Source organism: Felis catus, chromosome E3, assembly GCF_018350175.1.
Source record: "Felis catus isolate Fca126 chromosome E3, F.catus_Fca126_mat1.0, whole genome shotgun sequence".
NCBI classification, from domain to species: domain Eukaryota; kingdom Metazoa; phylum Chordata; class Mammalia; order Carnivora; family Felidae; genus Felis; species Felis catus.
The window spans coordinates 32,441,600-32,465,381 of record NC_058383.1 but is presented as its reverse complement, the minus strand read 5'-3'; the positions used below and the strand labels follow the sequence as shown (position 1 = coordinate 32,465,381).

The 23,782-nt window shown below is 55.2% G+C and overlaps 1 protein-coding gene and 1 long non-coding RNA gene across 3 annotated transcripts in view; one reads left to right on the top strand and one right to left on the bottom strand.

The window, feature by feature from the left end:
* EMP2 (epithelial membrane protein 2) overlaps positions 1 to 16,800 on the bottom strand; it is a 33,317-nt gene extending 16,517 nt beyond the window's left edge. Inside the window, exon 1 of one of the 2 annotated variants that reach the window (XM_023246206.2) lies at positions 16,638 to 16,800. The gene's annotated coding sequence lies outside the window, so the exon portion shown is untranslated. Of the gene's footprint in view, positions 1 to 11,658; positions 11,794 to 16,637 lie in introns of those variants that run through there. The other variant, XM_045047401.1, reaches the window with a different exon arrangement.
* On the top strand, positions 15,677 to 22,302 carry LOC123382492. The gene is made up of 2 exons (XR_006590932.1): positions 15,677 to 16,204; positions 21,200 to 22,302. It is a non-coding gene; the product is annotated as an uncharacterized LOC123382492 (long non-coding RNA).
* Positions 22,303 to 23,782: the final 1,480 nt, after the last annotated feature.

Here is a 23,782-nt window from a genome sequence, read left to right as displayed (position 1 = left end):
TCTCTCTGCCCTCCCCCACTCATGCTCTGTCCCTCTCTCCCCCAAAAATAAACATTAAAAAAAAAAAAGTGTTTCTGGCATTTTTGATCCTATTGGCTCACTCACTGGCCCCACTGAATCGAACGCTGTCTTTATTGATCTACTTGGAGACTGGTCTGGATTTTGGATAAGGCTTCTCAATCACTAAAAACACTCACCCAGACACTACACGGACTCAGTCCTGTTTTCAAAATGTATCCCAATGCACCCCCTTTCCACCCAGAAACTCAGGTGGGTCCCACAGACACTCTACAGCCTTGATTTTGGTGCACAGTAGGAAAGTATCTCCAGATTGACGGCCTAAATGCTCTCCGTGCTAGAAAATACCCACCAAAATAATCACATAAAATAACAGACAACCCAGGGTATTAGAACTGCAGAGTCAAAAGAATTATTTGCAAGAGAAAGAATCAGTAACCGGGGTAGGAAGAGCAGCAGATGGCTTTCGGGGGCGCCAGCATCCTCCGGGCGTCAGAACCAGAGCCAGTGTGGGGGAGGGGGCGGGCTATGGAGATTCCGGGCACACGAAGCAGGATTGGTGGCTCAGGGAGTTTTAAGTTCTGATGGCCGACGGGACGAGGGACGGCGCTCCCAGAAATGCCCAGCCAGACCTCAGACAACAAACAGGACACACCGAGGACTGGTAGCAACTCACTGGCTCTTTAGTAGAGAGGCTGTCCTGCTTTTGCCTTGGTCCGATGTTTGCTTGAATGTGTGTGTGTGTGTGTGTGTGTGTGTGTGTGTGTGTGTGTTCACGCACTGCACGTCTAACCCTGGGTGGGGACAAAGTCCTGCTGGTGACTCACCGGCCCTCCCTCTGCCAGAAGCACCATTTGGCTTGCCGCTGATGCTGGGCCATCACCACAAGGCCTTACAGGTGAAAAGAAGGTTAAGGTCCCTCCTCTCCTCCCCTTCCTAGAGAGACACCCCCACCCCCCACCCCTGCGGCCCCTAAAAGGAAGCGGCTTTGGCATGTGCTCCCTTACGTGCTGGGGAGCAAGAGAGAGAGCCGGCCAGCTTCCCGCGGGGACAGGGCGCGCTGCTGAGACGACCACTCAGCCCACCCCCGGAGTCCTTCCTACAATTTAAACCAAGGCCCGTTCTCAGCCTGAGTTGGCGCCGTTCCAGGAACTGTGGGCGGGAGGTCAGCCCTGAGGTGTGGAGCTTTTCAAAACAGACCTGGGCTGCTTGGCGTCTGGAGGTCCGGGGCAGGGGGGGGAGGTGGGTTCCCTCAGCCCCGAAGCGCTCCACCCACAGCCCCGGGCTGGACAGGCCCAGGATGCTCTGGGCACTGAACCCCGGGGGACGCTGTGCCGTCACAGGAGCTCCGAGGCCCACGCCGCGGCTGGCGGGCTGGCTGGCTGGAGCCCAGGCCCCTCCCAGCACCCGCGGCACTCAGAGGGGACGGTGGCTTTGGCCTCTGTTTGCAGGAAGGCAGAGGTCAGCTCGGCCTCCCGCCCTGGTATCTGGACACCAGCCACACTGGAATATCCAGGCGTCCGAGATGCCCTGACGCTGGCAGAAGCCCCTTTGCCCTGGGCAGCCCGGCTTTGCTCTCACCGCGGCTGGGGCTTCCGGGCACGGAGCCAGCACTGGGCTTGGGGCAGACACGGCCACACACGGGACACGGGGATTCGGCGGTGCTCCAGGGCGGAAGCCGCCGAGGACGATCCTGCCTGCGCAGGCCTGAGTCTCTCAGTCCGATGTCAACAATGGTGGCAGGCGACGTTTGGTGCCTACCGTGTGCTAGGCACTGTTCTGGGCTCTCACTCATTCGTCACAAAACACCATGACATAGGTACTACAATTAGCCTCCTTTTAGAGGCGAAGGAAAGGCTCAGAGAAGTGAAGCGACGTCCCCAGGGTCACACAGCCAGTAAAGGCTGGGTCTGGGACTTGAACCCAGGCAACCCAGCATTAGAGAAACTACAACGTTGCCCACCCTAAATCTGAATTTCATTTTCCTTTTGTCAGGGAGGTGACAGCCCCGTCACACGGATGGGCAAGGGCTAGGATCCCCTTTGCTGGCTAGAAGTCAAAATGAGAGGATTTGTTCATACCATCAAATTAGCAGGTGGCAGAAGCAGGCTCAGAGTCTAGCCTACTGCTCACTGCTTTTATTTACTTGTTTTTTAAAATAATTGTTTTAATGTTTGTTTATTTTCCAGAGAGAGACAGAGCATGAACGGGGGAGGGGCAGAGAGAGAGGGAGACACAGAATCTGAAACAGGCTCCAGGCTCTGAGCCATCAGCCCAGAGCCCGACGCGGGGCTCGAACTCATGGACCGTGAGATCGTGACCTGAGCTGAAGTCGGACGCTTAACCGACTGAGCCACCCAGGCGTCCCTTGCTCCTGAGTAAATGAGCATTTACTGAGCGCCCCCCATAAACCGGGCCCTGGTGATACACAAATGAGTAAGGCAGGAAGTGAGGAAGACTGTTTGGGTTTTTTTTTTTTTTTACTTTTTTTTTTTTTAATGTTTATTTTTTGAAAGAGAGACAGAGCATGAGCATGAGCAGGGGAGGGGCAGAGAGAGGGAGACACAGAATCCGAAGCAGGCTCCAGGCTCCGAGCTGTCAGCACAGAGCCCGACGCAGGGCTCGAACTTGCGAACCGCGAGATCATGACCTGAGCCCAAGTCGGACGCTTAAGGGACTGAGCCACCCAGGCGCCCCTTAAGGAGGAAAGTACCGAGATCTGCCTCTGGAAGTCAGAGGGTGGGTTAGAAGCAGGCCAAGGGCTGACACCTTTGGGGTAGATCCCTGGTGGGGAACAAGGGTCTGGACAGAGGCAGCAAGAGGCCAGTGAGCACCAGCTGAGGCTGGAGGCACCAGCGAGAACTTCTCAGAAGCAGAGTCACCAGGCCTGGCACCGGCTGAGGGGTTGGGGGTCCCCAGCTTGAGCATGCTGATGCACGCGGGTCAGAGCGGGAGGAGCACGTTTGTAGGGCGAGGGCAACGGCCCAGCACGTTTAGCCAAGTCTGGGAACGATGTGGACACGTGGCCGGGCAGTGGGAATATGGGTGGGACCTTCACTCAGGAGAGAACAGGAGCACCTAGCAGAACCCGCCAGTGTGGCGGATGGGCAGGTGGGACACGGAGCCCACGTGGAGAAAGCACTGGGCCAGGGGAGGGGACGGAGGAGGAGGGGGTGGTGAGCACACGGTGGGGAGAAAACCAAGAGCGGACGGTGGGACCCAGAAACAGGCTGAGAGAGGAGACCTTAGAAAAGAAGGCGTCAGGGCGCCTGCGTGGCTCAGCCGGTTAAGCATCCGACTTCAGCTCAGGTCATGATCTCACGGTTCATGGGTTCGAGCCCCGTGTCGGGCTCTGAGCTGATGGCTCGGAGCCGGGAGCCTGCTTCGGATTCTCTGTCTGCCTCTCTCTCTGCCCCTTCCCTGCTCACGCTCTCGCTCTCTCTCAAAAATAAAATAGACGTTAAAAAAAAGACAGGCAAACTTGCTGAGGACAATCTTAGTGACGTACATTACAGCCCTTCTTTATCTTTCTCCCACGGCACCTGCCGCGGCCTGATGCCACAATGCACCTGATTACCTGGGCGTTCTCGCTCTCCTCCGTGACGGCGTCAGGGACCCTCTGTGTGGTGCAGACGGCCCTCCCAGCACTTAGAACAGTGCCTGCTTTGTCGATGGTGCTCAGTAAATACGTACGGAGGGAATGACTGAACGAGACAGAGTTCAAGGAGCTGAACAGCCAAGAAAAAGAAACGGACCTAGACTTTTCAAGTTTGCTAACAGAAGGAAGAAGAAATATTTATCAAGGGCCTGGAGCCCCTTCCCAAAGATAAAACTCCGGGCCTAGATGGCTTCCTTCGTGAATTCTGCCAAACACTCAAGAAAGGATAACACCGACCGAATGAAACCAAAGAAGAGGGAACCCGCCCCCCCCACCTCCGACATCCCCCCACACACACACACTCATCCTTGGAGGCCTGAATTACCCCGATTCCAAAACCAGGCAAGACATCACAAGAATATAAAAAGGCAGACCAACATCCCTCATGTTCAGAAGCACACACGATTTTAACAAAATTTTTGCAACTCGTCTCCTCCCTTTAAGAGGTGGAATCTATTTCCCCACCCACTGAACCCTGGCTGCCCCTGTGATTTCTTCTATCAAGAAAAGGCAGTGGAAGGGACGCAGTGCCAGTGCGGAGCGGGGGCCTCCTGAGACCTCACGCACTCTCTCTCTCTCTCTGCTCAGCTACCACATGAACAAGCTGGAGGGCAGAAGACTGCACGGGGCAGAGATCAGCCTTTCCGGCAAAGACCACGCTCGACCAGCCAGCCCCCAGCTGACCCACCAGCTGACCACAGACCCAAGAGAGTGCCCAGCCGAGCCCAGCCCACACCACCCACCTGCAGAATCACGAACTAAACCCGGTACAACCTTGGATTGCGAGGCACGTGTTCGGCGAGTGTTCCGCAAGACAAGCAAACGTTTCTAATAAATTTCAACTGGATAAACGAGCCAACGTTCCCGAAATTCGCCTTGGTACGCGAGTGCTTTGGACGACAAACATGTTTCCGCAACGATCTGCGCTCGCGAAGCGAGGTTTCCCCGTAAACAGTTTCCGTTTTATGCCACTATGTTTCAGAGTGGTTTGTTACACAGCAGAAGCTAACTGCTACAGTGGAAACACTGCTTTATCAGATTCGGTCCTCAAGGGGCAGAGACAATGTCTCGCTCATCATACCCCCAGAGCTCAAGGTTGCACGGCAATTATTTGCTGAACGTCTGCTGGCTCGGGCAGCTTTCGCAGAAGACCTAGTAACTGTCATCCTGCCCATGACTGCTGCCTGAGCCCCTCAATTAAAGATCTCACCGCTGGCTGCTGGCATCCAAGGAGCTCCTTGGCATTATGCCACCCAGCAGACCCACACCCCAGCCCAGAGAGGGCTGCTGGTGCCCCTGCAGGCATGCAGCATGTCAGCGTGGCAGGGAAGTGGAACCGGATTAGGCAGCCGGGGCCAAAGCCGGCGTCAGATTCGGGGCGTCACCCCATCCTCACAGCCATTAGGCTGGGGACGTTTTTGCCTTCACAGAACACTCTGTACTAGTGACTTTCAAGTAATCCCCGGGAGATCGGAGGCATTCACGTTAACAGCCCGCCACCTTTCCTAAGTGACAAGAGCTGGCATTTCTGTATACGCATTGTGCCGCCAAGTCAGGGACCAGGCATCACTTCCTACAACGTAGCCTAGCCGAGGAGCCCCCAGACCAGGAAAGCCGGACCCGCACCTCCAGGGGAGTTAACACGGGGAGGTGGACGGAGGGGAGAAGATGAACAGGAGGTAACGGGGGCAAAATATGCAAGAAAACAGCGCCAGACTGACTGGACTGGAGCCTAGCAGTGTAACCCCTCTGTGCCTCAGTTTCCCCACTGGTAAAACGGGGATGACAATGGCACACCTCCCTTCTAGGACTTCTAGGAGATACTACAGCACGAGTGCTTAGAGCAGCGGCTGGGACGCACGCCAGCAACCACGACCATTATCATGGTCAAGGAGCTTCTCAGAACCAGCGCCCCCAGGCCAGCCCTTCCCACAGAGCCAGGGTGCTCTCGTCCTGTCCACTGCCACCACTCTCCACTGGGACCCTCCACATGGAAATCAACCACTAGCACGGTCTCCTGGTGGGGAAAGATGTCAAAAATGGCAACGGGCAGCTCAGGGAACGTGGAGCATGAGGGGCTGTTTCGGGCACCGGCCCCACTATGCTTACGTCGCTTTCCCCTGGGTACCACCTTCGGAATTTCAGGTGGGTCCCGTCATTCCCTTGGTACTAGTGAGTTCCTCACTTTCTAAGCTTACATCTTTATAAAAAAAATTTTTTTTAATGTGTATTTATTTCTGAGACAAGGCGAGAGACAGAGTGCAGGCAGCGGAGGGCAGAGGGAGACACAGAATCTGAAGCGGGCTCCAGGCTGCGAGCTGTCAGCCCAGAGCCCGATGCGCAGCTCGAACCCATGAACTGTGAGATCATGACCTGAGCCGAAGTCGGCCGCTCCACCGACTGAGCCACTCAGGCGCCCCTAAGCTTACATCTTTATAAAAGGAAGCCTTGTACCAGGACTCAAGTGGAAAGTCAGCGTTGCCTGCCATTAACCAAGGGTGTTGGGAAAAAGAAATACAATGGAAACAAAACAATGTTACTAGATGCCAGCTAGAAACCGGGGCCGCTGAAAGCCAGGTCCCAAGCCAACTTGCTGTCTCCTTGCTGAAACAGGATGTCACAAGTGTTTGGGAAGTTTGAAGGCATATTGGCACAAAACTGAGACTTTCTCCTTGGAAGGCTGGAAGGGAATGATTTAAAAGGGATTCTGTTTTATATAATGCTATGTGCCTTGCCTCCCCTAAAGCAGCTGTGATCCTTAGCTGTGTCAACTTGGTTGAGCCACCGTATTTCTGTGAGGGTGTTTTGGGGTGTGATTACCATTTACATTGGTGGGCTTCGAGAAGAGCAGATTATCCTCTCTAATGGGGGTGGGCCTCACCCAATCAGGCGAAGGCGTGACTGGAACAAGGCTGACCTTCTCCAAGCAAGAAGGAATCCAGCCAGTAGACGGCCTTCGGACTTGAACTACAGCATCTCCTCTCCCTGGGTCTCCAGCCCACCAGCCCACCCTGCAGACTTTGGACCCACCAGCCTCCATAACTACGTAAGCCAATTCCTTAAAATAAATCTCTCTCTATATATACACATCCTGTTGGTTCTGCTTCTTGGAGAACTCTAACCCAGCATCTCTCCATTGGGGCTCCCAGCCCATACAGATTCGCTAACTTGAGAGTTGGCAAGTCACGCCCCTTAACTGGGAGGCGGGGGGGGGGGGGGGGGGGGGGGGGGGGGGGGTGGGGGGGGATGGGGACAAACGACAGGAAGAGATTCCCTCTGTGAAACACTCAAGACCAGTGATTACCGGGCCCTACATTCCAGAACAAGGTTTTCCCAACTTCCATTGCCATCACCTTCTCGAGTGCCACTCTGGGAATCGACTTCATCCTGGTCTTTAAATAAACCCACTCGCTAACAGAAATACACGTATTTTTAAAAGAAATCTTCTGGCTCCCTGGCGGTGGAAAATCAGCATCACTTGCTACAAATAGAGATTGACTGTGAAAACAAACGCCCCCCCACCCCCGCCAAAGTCCCCGAGTTCTGGCTCAGTGCTGTTTGTCTGTCCGAGGGCTACACCGAAGACGCGCACCGTCTGAAGAGGGAAAGCGAAGTTGGAAAGGCATGAAACGTGTCAGCGCCAACCAAGATTTTTCCCTCGATGGAATCAGGATTGTTGAAAGAGGATCGAAAAGGGAACCACCTCTCACAGAGTGATTTCGCGCCACTTAACGTGTCCAGCGCCTTCGAAAGTCACTGCAGCGTCGTGCAGAAAACAGCACCTTGCACTGATTCCAACTCTACCCCCGGCAGGTGCCCACACAGCATGCACACGCCTCTTCCTTCCAGACCCCCCCACCGCCCACTCACTTGGGTCAGCGGGTCCCAGAACCTTTGGTGGGTCCTCCCTCAGACCCAGAGGCCCCAGCCCCCAGGAACCTGCTCGAGACCCGTAGGGACCTCACGAGCAGAGGCCTCCAAGGAGCCAGAAACAAGGACAGGACTGGGGGTTGGATTAAAACCTGGGGAAGCAGAGAACCCGGAGCCTTCGAACCCTGCTGGTGGGAACATAAGAAGGTACAGCCACTTTGGAAAACAGGCTGGCGGCTCTTCGAGCAATTAGACACGGTTACCATCCGAGCCAGCAACTCCACGCCGAGGGATACACCCAACAGACACGGGAACACGGGTCCAAGTAGGTACCTGAATGTCCACCGCAGTGTCACTCACCACGGCCAAGAGGCGGAGGCAGCCCCCGTGTCCAGCAACTCGTGAACGGATGAACACAAGCGGTGACACCCATATGACGGAATACTATTCGGCCCTGAAAAGGGAGAAAGCACTAACACGTGCCGCAACAGGGAAGAACCACGAAGACGTGCTGTGAGGGAAAAGAAGCCAGACGCAAAAGGCCACGCGGCGCGCGATCCCATTTGCACGGACTGTCCAGAACAGGCCAGTGTGCAGACATGGCTGAGCTCACTGGGGGCCGGTAACCCACCACCCCTGACGGCGCGAGGCCACTCCAGAGCCCTGTGCAGGCCCTGAGGCGGAAGGGAGGGTGAGTGGAGACTGGAAGCATCTCCAAGAAGAGGGCCTCCAGATGATCAGTGTCCTCCTTCCGCTTGGGAAGGCCCACCCAGCCTCTGGGTGCAGGGAGAGGAATATTCCGAGGCTCATCAGCTCTAGCCTGGAAAACCGTTGGGAGAGCCCCAGGGCCCCACCTGGGAGACGGCGGCGGGACCTCAGCCAGGCTCGTGGACACAGCTGGGCAGGTGCCCCGGGGTGTGGTCCATAGACCCAGGGGACAGGAGCACAACTTCCCAGCTGTCTCCAGAGGAGTGAGGGGGTCCTCGAAATTGCCCAGAAAACGGGGAGCTTGTGTTAGCAGCCAACACTCACGGCATCTGGGGGCGGGCGGGGGATGGGGTGGGCATATCACGGAGTGAAGGGAAACAGTGACAGAGACAACACTATTATCATTTCTGCCCTGTCTCTGTATCCCCCCCGGGGCCACACGTGATCCATAACCGTCTTTAAAACACATGAGCTTGAGTCGATTCGTTTTTAAGCGTGTATCACTCCATCAAAGGAAAAGCCGTGTCCCGGGCCAAGTGATGGACATTTTAGTAACGCAAATTTTAAATAAATATGAGCACATCACAGTTTCTAACGTTTGCCCGTATGCTATAGAAACTGCCTCCTAACGCCCGTGGGTGTGCAGACCGCACTCTGGGCGTGGCGGCAATGAAGCCTCTTTCGGGCTCTGCCCTAGAAGAATGTGACCCCGTGTCACTCTGACACAAATGGACGCTGACCATGCCATCCGGGGCCTGACGCGGCTCCAGGCGGAGCCCGCCACGGGAGGGACAGGGAACGGCTAGCTGTCCCGGCCCCAGTCATCTCTCCCACCCCACCCCCGAGTCTCTCCCCTCCCTTCTCACCCCCTGCAGCCTCCGGCTGGCTCCTCACCCACCCCTGGGATCCTCCTCTGGGGCCGGCTGGAAAGCATGGAGCCCCAAGATCTGGGGTGACTCCCTCTCTCAGCACTTCACAGGACAGAGGGTCCCCGAGCACCTGCTACCGCACGCTGAGCTGGGTGCTGGATGCCGGAGGCACCCCCATGACCTCACCAGATGGGTCCCCGCATCCACCAGCCCTGGCCTTTGGCAAAGACCAGCAGAAAGAATGGATAGCTTTAGACTCCAGGTTCCCGGCCAAAGCGGGATTCCCAGAATGCCATTCCACACACACCTGAAACAGAATCAAGACGGCCTGGGGGAGGGGCGGGTCCGTCCTCCGTGAGACAGGCTGGGGGGCAGCAAGCTCACGGCCGGGGGGGCCCCCAGGCCTGCCCAGATGGCCGGCTTCGGAGGAAGGATGCCAGCCTCCAGGACACCCACCAAAACATGTGCTAACAAAGGAACTTTCCCGGCTCGACGGGCCCGGATTATTCCAAGAGGAGGACACCAATATCTGTTTTCACAAAGACGGACATGGCGGGATACATCAAATGCAGCGGGGTCTGTGGGGTCCACAAGACCCGGATTCAAATCCAAAACACAGCCACTGGGTGATTTTAAGCAAAAATGTTAAGACTCCACTTTTCCATCTACTAACGGGGATTATAACAGTCCATACCCTCACGGGGCGGTTGTTTCGTGTTTTTAATATTTATTACTGTTTATTTTACTGTTTATTTATTTATTTATTTATTTACTGTTTACTCATTTTTGAGAGAGAGAGAGAGAGAGAGAGAGAGAGAGAGAGAGAGAGAGAGAGTGCACGTGTATAAGCGGGGGAGGGGCAGAAGAGAGAGGGGGACAGAGGATCCGAAGCGGGTTCTGTGCTGACAGCAGGGAGCCCAATGCGGGACTCAAAGTCACGGACCGCGAGATCGTGACCTGAGCTGAAGTCAGATGCTCAAATGACCGAGCCACCCAGATGCCCCTAAGATTCCGTTTTTAAGCAATCTCTACACCCAACGTGGGACGCGAACCCACAGCCCTGAGATCAAGAGTTGCAGGCTCCACCGAGGGAGCCAGCCAGGCATCCCGGGTTGGTGTTCATTTTAATTTTTTTTTTTTAACGTTTATTTATTTTTGGGACAGAGAGAGACAGAGCATGAACGGGGGAGGGGCAGAGAGAGAGGGAGACACAGAACCTGAAGCAGGCTCCAGGCTCTGAGCCATCAGCCCAGAGCCCGACGCGGGGCTCGAACTCACGAACCGTGAGATCGTGACCTGAGCCGAAGTCGGATGCTCAACCGACTGAGCCACCCAGGCGCCCCTAAGCCACCCAGGCACCCCGGTGTTCATTTTAAATCAGATAAAGGAGACAAAGCCCGTGGCCCAGGAAACTGCTCTGCACCTTACAAATGCTAGAACAACAGCAATGGTAATTATTATTATCGCCACGGACAATGGCGCCAGAATGCAAGCCATTTTCTACTCCCCTCAGATAACCAACCTAAAACACGGCTCCAGCCACGGCTCCTTACGTGTCTCTGAATTCTCTTCAAAGCTCCCATTCCCCAAGGCCTCCTGGATACCCTTTGGGGGTTCTCATAATGGCCCTACTGGGGCCACTATATTCACTGTCGCCCCATTCTGTTAACAGCACCCAGACAGGAAACCCCTTACACCCACGAGGCGTCCACGGTGGGATGTTCCGAAGGGAATGCTCCCCGGGGGCTGGATGGCCCCCCATTACCCTGGCCCCGGGGTTACCGGAACTTACGGAACTTCAGGTACAGAGGAAGCGCGTGAATACATGCTCTCTGGTACAGACGAGGCTGGGGTTCCTGTGTCCATTCCTTCCATTGCTGTTCCTTTCCCTCCCCTCTCTCCAGAGGCAGCCACCAGACCTATTTTGATGTGTCCTTCCAGACACTCTTCCTTATATCCACACGATACATATGAGGCCACAGGAAACGCTGCTAGTCCTTGTTGGTTTTCATACAAAAAGAGTATTTCCCCACCGATCGCTTTGCTCTAACAATGCCTTACGGATCTTTCTCCACAGGGACACACAGATGAATCTCGTTCCTTTTAACCTCTGTAAACTGTCCTGTTAACGACCCATGGATATTTAGGTTGCTTCTAGGTTACTTCCTCTTTTCCCCCCTCTCTCTCCTCTCTCTCTCTCTCTCTCTCTGCCTTTTCCACTGCAACAATGCTGTGTGAACATCATCATGCCCGCCTCCCTAGCCAGGTTCTTGGGGATCTGGAGGGAAGCCCCTCCCACCCGGCCCCTCTCTCCCCTTCCCGCTCTGTGCCCCCTGCTGCCCTCCCTGAACGGCAGGCGACCTGCACACTGCTCCTCGAGTGGGATCCCGCCAGCATTGTCCGCCGTTCTTCTCTGCTCCCGCCCGCACACCCAGGACCATCGCTACTTGGGGAAATCCTAGGGACTCTGCTGAGCCCATCTCCGGTCCCACGAGGCTTAAGGAAACCCTTTGCCCACCACAACCACTGGCTTCCCCGAAACCACATCTCTCTCTCCGTCCCGGTCCCGGCACAAGCATCCTTGGACCAGGCTGCAGCCTCCTTGGAAGACAGCGAAATCCCTCTCTGCCTGTAGCAGCTCTCTGCACAGAGTTGCTAAATCGTACCCAGCAAGATGAAAGGGGGCCAGCCAGCCGCTCCCTCGCCCTTCCCTCGGTTCAAGCAAGCCACTCCTATCTACACCGACACACAACTCCTCCCATCCTCAGAGCAACGTCCAAGGTCATCCGGGCAGCACAAGGACCCTCATTAAAGGGAGAGACTCCCTGGGAAGCTGAGTGCCTGCGAGGTCTGAAGCCAAACACACAGATCTTTCTGCAGAAGCGAAGCTGGGGCGGAGAGCTCACAGATACTCCAGGATCGGTGGCGTCGTCCGAAGTGTGAACTGCATGTCCATCCCGGTCACGGTGATGCCAATTCCCAAACGGCAGTCACTCCGGGGCTAAGCTTTTTGCTCTGGATCAGCCGGGCTGATCCACGACACCCTTCGATTATTTTTTAAAAAAAACGTGTTAAAGTTGAAAGCATCAACTGTAGTTTCACTCTACCAAACGGTCTATCTGTGAACCGGTCTGGGTGCCGTTGATGTGAAACCCCAACTGACAAAAAGACATGATTACTCTTTCTTGGTGCACATTCAGCTTGCAGAACTTCAAAAAATATCTCGCGTGCCGCCAGTGACGACACACTGTGAGAAGCATTCATGAGAACAAGACGAACGAGACGACTTTGAGTCGTATTTACTGACGGCGTGTGCCAGATAAATCTGTGATCAGAAGTGTCAGAACCAGAAACGTTCCAAGTGACTTCTCTACGGGGAAGCGATCTGCAGTGAGGGACTTAACTTCTCCGTCCCCACATCCCACACGGTGATAGGGAGTTTACACCCTTTACACCGGTATTCCTCAAGATAATCTCCATGCCAAATGTCGCCCCCGGCGACCCCTCCTCCAGCTCACCACCTAGGAATGCTAGGAAGCTTCTAGAAGCTGAGGTCATCCAACCTGTCCACAGAGGGCAGGAATTGGGGCAATCTCTACGCCCTCACTTCCCTTTTAGATCAAAAGCAGCTCCACTTCCCAAGGACAGTGGGGGCCGTAGGAATTCAGTTATTCACGCTAACAACTTACTCATTAGGCACAGCAGATACCTCTCGAACAAAACCAACAGTGTCTTAAGATGGGAAGGAGGGAGGGACTCATATAGCTGGTTCTCCTTCAGCCCCTCCTTCTCCCTACATCCTGGCCCAGGATGGGCGAACATCCCCCAGAGCTCAACGGCTGGGCCCGAGAGTGACCCAAGGCCCAGTGGGAAGTGACGTACTGCCTGGGCATAATGTCTTGTCTACCTTTCTCCCATCAGTACGTGAGCACGGAAAACTCAGCATCCCAGGGGGATGGCACATGCCGTAAGGGACCCTGATCCTGGGGAGCTGGCCTGGAACCCCCATGACGGCTCCGATGCCACTGAGCTCCTGGGCAGTGCACCCTTAGACCCAGATCTGCTCCTGATTCTGCTGACAACCTGCCGGGTGACCTGGGGCAAGTCAGGGTGTCCCCTAGTTGTCAAACTGGGATTTTCTAAGGTTCTCACGCCCTTGAAATTTCCCCATCTTAGCCCCTGGCTGCCCTGAATGCAGACAGCTCTCGCCCCTCCCAGGCCCTTGCCCAAGGCTCAGCTGCCTGGAAGAACCCAAGTGACTGGAACAGAGCTACGCTAGCTCTGCGTCACAGGCACCACCACCAGCCCCCACCCTGGGTATCCGGTTACCAGCCCAGCACTCTCGCTGGGTAGCAGTTCTGCCTCTGATATTTTTAGACTCCCCCCCCCCCCTTGGCCTGTCCCTAACGAGAGCCAGATGCATCTGGGGAGGATTCCACTCTGCACTCTGGGTAACTCCTGCAGGGCCTTGGGTAACTCCATCACGCCTGGGGCGAGAAAGGGGAGCCTCTGCTTCCCCCCACCCCCACCCCAACCCCTATTCTTCCCCAGACAAGCTGAAGCCAAGTCCAAGAGTCAGGCCTCCGGTCCGTCTAAGGTGCCAGGTGCCTCCTTTCCCCACTCCAGCTGCCACTACCAAGTGCCTGCTCTCCTAAGCCGACGTCCAGGGCTGATTCTCCCTCCTAGAAGCCCGGCACCAACCTTCACCTGCCTCTTCTCCAAGGACTCTGCTCCAGTGCCTGGGACCCCACCCTACCTTTGGGGCATGGCAGCCGCCACCCCTGCTCTGTGTCAGAGCCCCACTTGTCCACAGAGCTGGGCAGCGGCCACATGTTACAAAACACAGACACACACACACACACACACACACACACACACACACACACACACACTTATCTGTCCCCCCAGGGAGGGTGGTTGGATTCTTCCTCCCAAACGACTCATCAACCAGCCAGCAATCCAATGGCCGTCCCATCTGGCCTTGCAATAGCACTTCTATATTTTTGTCTCAACAGACTTCCCCTCCTGGTCACGTCTGACCGAGTCTACTGCAACAGAGAGCTGGCCTCTGCTGTGCCCCCATCAACCAGGAAGGCCGCAGAGGGGCAGGACAGTCCCCAGGGGATGAAAACTTGGCCAGTTGAGTCAACCTATGAATCACTTGTGGCTGTAAAATGGAGAGTCTGAATGCACACGCACGTGGTTTCGGCTCCTGCCTGGAATGTACGAGGCTGAGAAAGGAAATCTAGGTGAAACGTTTGCTTCCATCGCAGGAAGACAGCGCCTTGTGAAGCCAGGGAGGGGTGACTGAATGGACGTGCCCTGTATTTACAGTTAGATGCCACGGAGCCCCGTTTGCCAGACAGGGTGTCACTTTGCTGGGTGGGTGGTGTAGCCGCAGCCCCCGAGCCTCCCCACCAGGCTGGCCACCTCCGTGGCTTCCACCCCAGACACCAGTCCCCAGATTTCAGGTGAGTCTCAGTTTCCCCACTTTAGGGACACAGCAGGCTCCAGGCTACGTGGCCCGCTCTCCAACTCCCACTCCTCAATTCCTGGCCCTCAATTCCTGGCGGGGGCAGATCCCAAATCCCTCAGTGGGAAAACAGGTTAGGCGTCTTCCTGCCACCCCCATGCCCCTCCCTCGGCTCTGGGCTTGGCATCTGCCAAGGCCCCCCTGGGCATCTGGGCCCTGTTTTTCCCAGAAGGGTCTCCCCACCCCCCCACCTTCTCGCCCCATTCCAGGAAACCCACCGGGGCATTTCCAGGTGGATAAGGGGAGGGCTTGGGGAGAGGGAGGTTCAAAGTCTGGCTCTGGGCACTCACTAGCTCAGTGCTCTTGAGAAATTGACTTAACATCTCCCACCTGGCTCTCCCCACCTGCCACCTGGGAGCAGGGATGGACGCAGCTGTGTGAAGCTTCCAGAAGGGGAGAGCGTGGGCGCACTGAATGCTGCACAGGCGTTCTGCAAACACTCCATTAGCTTCAGTTCCCATCCCGGTCCCTCCCGCAGTCCTAGGGGGACCCGGGCTCCTGTCTCTTCCTCAGCCTCACTTCTACTTCCTTGTACCGAGGCCAAATTCTGAGAGAGGTGGCTTGCAATGGTCAGCAGCCTCTGAGACTCCACTAATTCAGACGGAAGTACAGAGGTGGCTGGAGACTTTTTTTTTTTTAATGGTGGTAAGGATACATACAATCGACCGTCGATCATTTTAAGCACTTGTAACTGTAGAATCCAGTGACATTAAATACACCCCAAATGTCATGCAATCATCACCACCGTCTATACCCTAAATGTTTTCACCCTCCCCAACATAAAACTTACCCATTAAGCGATAACCCCCCACCCCGCCCCAGTCCCTGGCAACCTGTACTTTCTGTTTCTGCCCTATGAATCTGCCCGTCCTAGGTGCCTTTCGACAGTGGGATCATACAAGATTGGGGCTGCAGCCTTCCCAAGCCCCTCACCCTTCCTCTGCCTGTCACTTTTCAGGCTTGCCTCTCCATTACAGACACCGCTAAATTACGAGATCACCCCTGAGCCAATCCCACTACACACACACACACACACACACACACACACACACACACACACACACACACACACACACACACACACACACGTCGTCTTTGGAGTTTGGAAGGAGGCAGGGTGACTTTCCCCAAACCTGATACCGGGCTGTCCGTCTTGTTCCAAAAATAAGGGGTGGCTTCTGCGGCCTGGAAGGAGGGCTTTGTTGTGCGGGGTATCCCTCATGTCCAGATACCCTCAACCGGCTCCCATTTATGATGTCCCCATGTGAGCCCCAAATCAGGGCCTCCTTGGGGTGTGTTTAGGACCCTGGATTTGGAGAGTGTATAGTCCCTCTATACTCGAGCTCCAGCCTCCACTTTCTCTGGAACCCATGGGTGGGGCCCCCAAAGACCCCCACCCCAACCAGAATGAGAAGGGAGAAGCGGCTTCCCAGCGGCGCCTCCAGGCTCCTCCAAGGAAGTTGCTCCTCGTCGCTGGGGGGCGCAACGGAGCCGCCGCCGAGGGGGTACCCACTGACCCGGCCTGGGCGCAGCCCGGCCCGCCGCTCGGTAAGATGGGGGACGGGGCGCCGAGGCGCCCGGGACCTTCCCGCGACAAACGGCTGCGCCGGACTCTGAGAGCCCCGGGAGTGCAGTCGGCGGGGGCGAGGGGAGCCGCCCTGACTCCTCCCCGAACTTTTCCCGCCCGCCTCGGCGCAAAAGGCGCAGGAAGCGGTCCGGGGGTGGGGAGGTGGAATTCGGGGTGCGGGGCGAACTCGGCGCACGGGGAAGGTCCGCGCCCTGGTCCCCTGGCGGAGGACCGGGGGGGGGGGTTCGGTACGGATGGGCCTCGGCCCCTCCCTGCCCCCCCACCAACGGCGGGACTCCCTCGGTCCCGTGCGCGCAGGGGCGCGCGGCCGGCTCCCGGGGCGTACGCTGTCCGGAGCCCCCCCGACGTGGCCCTGCGCCCCGCGCGCGCTTCCCGGGCGCGAGCCCCACTCACCGGGCGCAGGCGGCTGGACCGACGGACGGGCTGGGGCGCGAGGCGAGGCCGCCGGGCTGTTTTGAAGCTCTGGGCTGGGACTGCGCGCCCTCCCTCCTCCCTCGCGGTGGCGCGGAGCCTCCTCCCCGCGTCCCCTCCTTCCCGGATCCCGCCTCCCGGGGCGTGATGTCAGGGGCCCGGAGAGCGGAGTGGGAGGGCTGGCGGCAGGCGGGTGGGGGGACGCCGGAGGGAAAGGCTGCGGCCCGGGGAGCGCCCCCGGCCCCCGTCCGCCCCCGGGCGCAATTCGGGCCAAGTTTGGGGCGGAGTCTGCCGCGCAGTTCGGGGAAAGAGGGAGAATCGCGCCGCTACGGGCAGCCAGGAGTCCCTCCGCCGCGCTCGCCCGGACGGGTTTCCACTCCCTCCCCTCTCCGGTCCCTCTGCCCCCCTTTTCTCCTCCAACCTTCCCGTAAGGGTTCAGAACGAGGGATCTGGAATCCGACTTCCTGCTGGAGAACCCCTTCTCAGGCCCACTTCTCAACTTTGTGATCCTGTCCTTCCTACACCTTTCCTGCCTCGGTTTCCTCTTCTGGAAAGGGGAGTCACAATGGGACCTGTAGGGTTGTTCGAAGACCTGAAAGTGGTGATACACGCGGGCCCAGTGCCTGGCACATAGTTAGTGCTCCGTGAATATGAACGGTTGTTATTTTTATTCTCCGACCTTGGTGGGAGGGGGCAGGGCAACCGGGAACCAAGTCTTAGGATTCCCGCCGAGCCCCCCCCCCCACTTGCTGCTTCCCCCCACTGCACACACACCCTTGCACAAACCACCACCCACATCCTTTGAACCCACAGCCCTGGGATTTATGATCCCTAGAAGTGACAGCAGAAGACAAGGAACAGCCAGCCTCTCTTTCCAGCCTCAGTTTCCCCATCTGGAAACGGAGAGGACTAATGTGTTCTGGAGGTTCTTGGGGAGTTGGAGGAGGCCAGAGGTACCCAAGCCCCATGTGTGGAGCCACAACATAACAGTATATTTTAAGCTCTTAATTTAACAGGTTCATATTATTTGCATGCACCCCAAAATACAAGGCAGTAGACCGCGTTACGGAAAAGAGAATTAGCAACACTTTAGGAAATACCAATCTAGTATGCACTGGCTGATGGGGCCAGAATGCCATGTTTAAACTGACTGATGCCAGGCTTTTTTCAATCCTGCGGGGGAGCTCTGCAAGGGGAGAGCCTCCCTGAATGGAAATTAGAGACCCTTAGGGGATCTGAGAGCCCCTCTGAAGGGCCACGCCCCACCCCCAAGGTCCTGAGGTTCCCCGGTTGCTCCGGTGCCTGACCTGTCATCTCTCTTTGAATTTTGGAATTTGATGCTGCTCAAGACGGCTATCCGCTAAGCAGAAGGTTTTCTGTAGGGCTAGAGAGGAGGCAGGAAGGTGTTCATTTGAACTGAGGCCCTGCCTTAAAGGGAAGGAGAGTGGGGTCTGGCTGCAGCCGAGGAGGGCCAGGTGGGGCCCAGCCACCAGCAGGGACATTGGCATTTGCTGTCCCATGGCCACTCGGAGGACACAGGAAACCCAGGAGGCTCTCCCAGAATGGACGGTCCAGGTGGGTTTCTGCTTCAACATTCCCTTCAATATAACCCCACAGCCCTGCAAAAGAAGTTGCCCTCGTTTTCTCCATAAAGAGACGGAGGGTCAGATTAGCTACCTAAGTAACTTGCTCAAAGGCCTCAAGTGACACATGGAACGTGGATTTGAAATCAGACCGACTGCAGCAAAACCATCTCCTGTTCCTACCACGTCACTATTTACCAAATGCTAACCATGGCCAAGCTGTCACTACGTGCCCCCTGAACTAGTATTCACTTATTTTTTTTCCTTTAAATCAACTCTGTTTATTTAACTATATTTATTTTAAAAGGAAGCCCTATAGCATCACAGTAAACAGGAAACAGTGCCATTCAGCAAACATAGATGAGAACCTTATAAACACTACCCAACCCCCCCCCCACCCCCACCCCAGTGTCAGTATATTCTAGCCAGATCCTGTTGCCTGAAAGAACCACGAACCTGAAGTTGGGGATCTATCAGCCACCCTGGGAGGTATTAGGGACACGTTAGCACAGAAGGAGACTCTCCCTCTTGTCATCAGAACCACTGCAAGATCACCAGGAAAGAGAAACTCCTTTTCACTGTGTGATTCAAACTCACTCTCACTCTAGGCAGTGCCTCCTCCCGAATCACCTAAATCACCTCCAGTGTGCCTGCTGGTGGGGCGTGCCTCACCCCGGGAAGCACCTGGCCAGACACCAAAGAGCCTTTCCAGGACCCAGAGAAAGGAGGGGATCCACTGTTCCTCTCTATTGTTCCCAAACCCCCCTCCAGAGCCCCACCTACCCGCCCATTCACCTGCTGCCTATGCCTCCTAGTTGGGTTTCTTTAAATACAGTCCTATCTCTCCGCTAAAACTGGAGGCAGAAACCTACCTTTACCCACCCGTATTCACACTCCTGGTGTTTCCATAATAAGCTGGAAACCTCAACATGGTGTGGGGGAAAAATAAGATTGTGTTCGATTGAGTTCTGGGTCCCAAATCTTCACCTGCTATAGAGCGGTGTGCATCCACACTCCAGCTTTGTGGCCAGAAGAGTGTACATCCCTCCCCCCGCCCCCGCCCCTCCGTTGACCTTGAGGCAGGCCACTGGCAGGCTTTGGTCAATGAGATATTAGCAGGCAGGGCACACGCAAAGGCTGGGAATGCGCTTGGCCAGTAAGGCTTACCCTCGTGTGCTTTTGCCATTTCCGTAAGCAGAAGACACCTCCAGTAGCCCACGGTTTCCGGAAAAATTAAAGACGTGGGGAGCAGAGCTACCCTAAGTGACCTACAGAACTCCCATCTGGGACACAGAGCTGTTCCAGCCAAGCTGCAGATGCGTGAATGAGAAATGCATGTCTGCTGTCGCACCTATGAGGCATCCTGGCTGATTGCTTCACGGCAGGAACAGGTTGACAAAAGGCCAGGGTGGGGGTCAGGGGTGAGGAGCACAGGGTACTGAGAACTCTGGCCCCTCTTGTGTGGCCTTGCTGGCTTGAACGTTTTAAGGTTCTGCCCGTTGCTCATAACCTGCTTCTGTTGACTCTTTTCTGTTCTTAGAAGGAATGACAAGCGGTGTCCATGCCCCGGGGCGAATGTGATCCCCAACCTTCAGGCAGTAGCAGAACTTGGAGTTGTAGCAGGATAGGTAACGGAGACTAGGCGGGCTTTGGTCAAGAAGGGTGGAGACCCTAAAAGAAAATATCTAAATCCATAAAGTCCGGATGGGAACGGACGAGATGGGAAGGTGATTCGGCCAGTGAACCCCCCTTTTGGTTGGTGGGTCAGTTGAATCTTGACAGGTGTCGCAGGGGCTTTTCTCACTTCCAATCAATAGCCATGTCCTTTGCAAGCAAACTGGTGGACAGGCTGCTAGGGTGCCACCCCTTCTCCATGTGACCCTACCTCCTGGGGCTTCACTCTTGTGTGATCCCCTCCCCTTGAGAGTGGGCTGGACGCATGACTGGGTTTTCATGAACAGAATAAGGCAAGAATGATGGATGTCACTTCTCTGATTAGGTTACAAGCACTGTGACTTCTGTCCGGCCAGCAGACTGTCTATGGCCTCTAGGTTAGCATGCTTTTTTTTCTTTTTTTCATAAAGTAACTGCCATGTTAGAGAGACCCACAGGAAAAAAACAAAACAAAACAAAAAACAAAACAGAACAACAACAACAACAAGGGAAACTCTAGCCAACAGCCAGCCAGGAACTGAGGCCTTCCGTTCACCAGCCCTTGAGGACCAGAGTAATGCCAAAAACCATGTGTGTTTAGAAGCAGATCCTTCCCCGGGCGAACCTCCAGATGAGACCCCGGATCTGGCCACCATCTTGACTTGTGGGAAGTCCTGGGGCAGAGGACTCAGTTAAGCCTTGTCCAGATCCCTGACCCGCGGAAACTCTAAGTGAATGTAGGTGTGCTAATTGTGGGGGTACTTGGTTACGCAGGGATAGATAACGAACACACTAAGAATCAGCATCCGCTGACTCGGATTTGGAGGGATGGGTTCTAGCTGCAGTCTTTGTATCAGTCAGGATAGGCTGGGTGACGCCATGGTAACAAATGATCCCACAATCTCTGTGGCCGGCAACACAGGTAATTGCTGTATCTTGCTCGTATTATACGTCCGTTACGGGTTGACTGTGACCACGTGTTCGTATCATCTTTGCTTCACGATGCAGGCTGATGGAGCAGCCTCGATGTGGACCTGTGGACCGTCGCTGGTCTCAGGGAGGTGGGGAGATAAGGGAATGAAGTTCACACCGGCTATTAAAAGCTTCTGCGCGCTCACATTTCGTGGGCAAAGCAAGTCACGAAGCCAAGCGGCAAAAAATCTCCCGCTGGCCATGTTATCCTGGCAAATCGCTTCATCTCTCAGGGTCCAACTCTATCTTTGACCTTGGCTTACAGCTCTAGATGCCTCTGCAGGGAGGAATACAGCCAGCACATGCAAAGACCTCACAAGCGACATTTTCTCTCAGTTGCTTTTCCAGATGTGGAGCAGGATTGTTGGACGAGAGCTGCCCAGGAAAAATTCCAAGTATGAAAGCTATAGGAAACTAATGTTGGGTCAACCCCCCCGCCCCGCTAACCAAATGCCCTGCCATCAGCACTTTAGGCAAGGCTCAGCCGGCTGCCCATCTGCCATTAGAGAGACAGCTCCGAAAGCCCTTACTGCCTGCTGGATGAACGGCCAAAAGACCTGAATTCCTGGAGTGGGATCTGAGAAATACATTCTCTGGAGAGACCATTTCCTCCTGTCGCCCACCTCCACAGACTGGGTGGGGGCGGGATGGAGGCAATGGTTTCCAGCAGAGAAGAACCCTCCCCGCCCCCCAACGCCTCGCGTCCTCCAGTTACAGCTTGGAGCTCTGGATCTCATCATTTTTCCCTGTCGTGAAGCATCCTGCAAATATAAGAAGGATCCACAGTACAAATCTCGTCCATTGGACCTACGACACAGAGGTTCAACTGTCACCGAAGTCCACGGCCGCAGAATCTCCAGGCCCCTGTAGATACGGCCCCTAACCACGTTGTAAGGGGCTTTCGGGTCTCTTGAAGACATCACAGACCTAAGGGGTTGTGTCTGGGTTTTTCCCATCATAGACATGTTTGGCACTGAGCCCCGAAACATCTGGCCGCTTGACTAAAGCTCCCGGGTTGTATCAGGAGGTTCGGCCCCGTGGGGACGGAGCTTGTGAGCCCTCGCACATTTGCATTACCCTGAGATACAGTCAGAAAGAGTGACAGGAAGCAGGGCAGTATGCTCTTCGCCACCAGGATCATTACCACCCAAGCATCTGGAGCCCAGGTAGGCCCAGGGGACGTCCTTAGCAAGTCCCAGAAGAAAGTCATCTGGTGTCTCCCAGCATGGCAAGGTGGGCAGAGGTCCCCTGTCCTGGCCCGTCCTGAAAAGACAGAGTACGGTTTAACCCCGAAAAGGCAGAGGGGAAGAAAAAAGTCCCTGTTGTTTACAGCGTCCAGGGTGTGCTCCCTGGATCTTAAGCAGAGTCGATTTTCCTGGGATCTTAAGCAGAGTCGAAAATATTATTTCTTTGTGCTCTTCTAAATATTTTTAATTTTTCAAAAAAAAAAAACACCTCCTTGCCTTCCTTCCTTTCTGCCAAACAATCGCTCACAGAAATAATATATTTCCAATCATTCACTTAAAGTATACTTGATGTGGGGGGGGGGGGGCGCCTGGGTGGCTCAGTTGGTTAAATGCCTGGCTTCGGCTCACAGTTCGTGGGTTCGAGCCCCGCGTCGGGCTCTGTGCTGACCGCTCGGAGCCTGGAGCCTGCTTCGGATTCTGTGTCTCCCTCTGTCTCTCTGCCCCTGCCCTACTCACACTCTGTCTCTCTCTCTCAAAACTAAATAAACGATAAGGCTGATGTCCCCAACCTCACAGTACTTTGCAAGTCGCACACTAAGTGTCCTTCAGAAAAACGAATAAAAAAAGTGTACCTGGTGTGAATGTCCCACGTGCCACACACTGCTTGAGGCACTGGGAGTCCAGCAGTGAACAAGCAGGTCGAAAAACGCTTGCTGTCAGGGGTACCCGGCTGGCTCAGTTGGTGGAGTGCGTGACTCTCGATCTCCGGGTTGTGGGTTCAAATCCCCCATTGAGTATGGAGATTACTTTAAAAAAATAAAACCTTTAAAAACAAAACCGTTTATTTCATGGAACTTACTAATCAACACTGTTCCTTCATTACCCTGCTTGACACTGACATGGGTTTTGTTTTGTATTTCTTCCTAAGATTCCTCGGTATCTTGGGGGGGGGGGCAGGGAGGAGTTGTCTCTTACACTGTAAGCGCATGGAAACATTCCCCTAAGCTGAGTGACCCCTGGCTCCGCCAGGGAACCCTGGTCTGAGGACTCAGGCTAGACTCCCAAATGCTTATGAACTTTGGGTGTGGGAAGGGAAGATGTCTTCTGTTTCCGGGGGAAGACACACACACACACACACACACACACACACACACACACACACGCACACCCCGCTCATGGTGCCCCAGTTCCAAATTCAAACAATGACAACTTGGGAGGAGGAGGCCTAGAAATTCTTGTCCATTCCTATGCTTTTGGGCAGGATCTGGGCCATGGAGGCTCTTGATCCTGAAGTCCCTATACCTGAACAGTCTGGGAATTCTCTCCTTCTGTGGGACTAAAATCCTCTGGACACAGCCATCTCTGTTTCCTCTTGTTCATTCCTCCCTCTGCAGGACATCCCCCGAGCTCTGGTGGCCCCACATAGGCAGCCTCGCCCGCCACACTCCGACCTCTGCCTCCAGCAGCCAGCACAGAGTAGGAGCTCAGTGAGGGGCTTTTCGCCCCGTAACGCTGTTTACAATCTGTAATGGTATTTTTTCATTCTTGTCTGTGCACTTTCTCCCTCTTCGTTTTCACTGTCCAATAGAACATAAGCTCCTTGAGAGCAGAGGCCACGTCTATCTTGCTCAGGTCCTTTTCGCCAGCATCTGACACAGGGTGGGTGATGGGTCAGGGTGCCTGCTAGTCTTTTCAGCGCCTTTATGAAAATTTGAAAAAGCTTCCTCTTCCA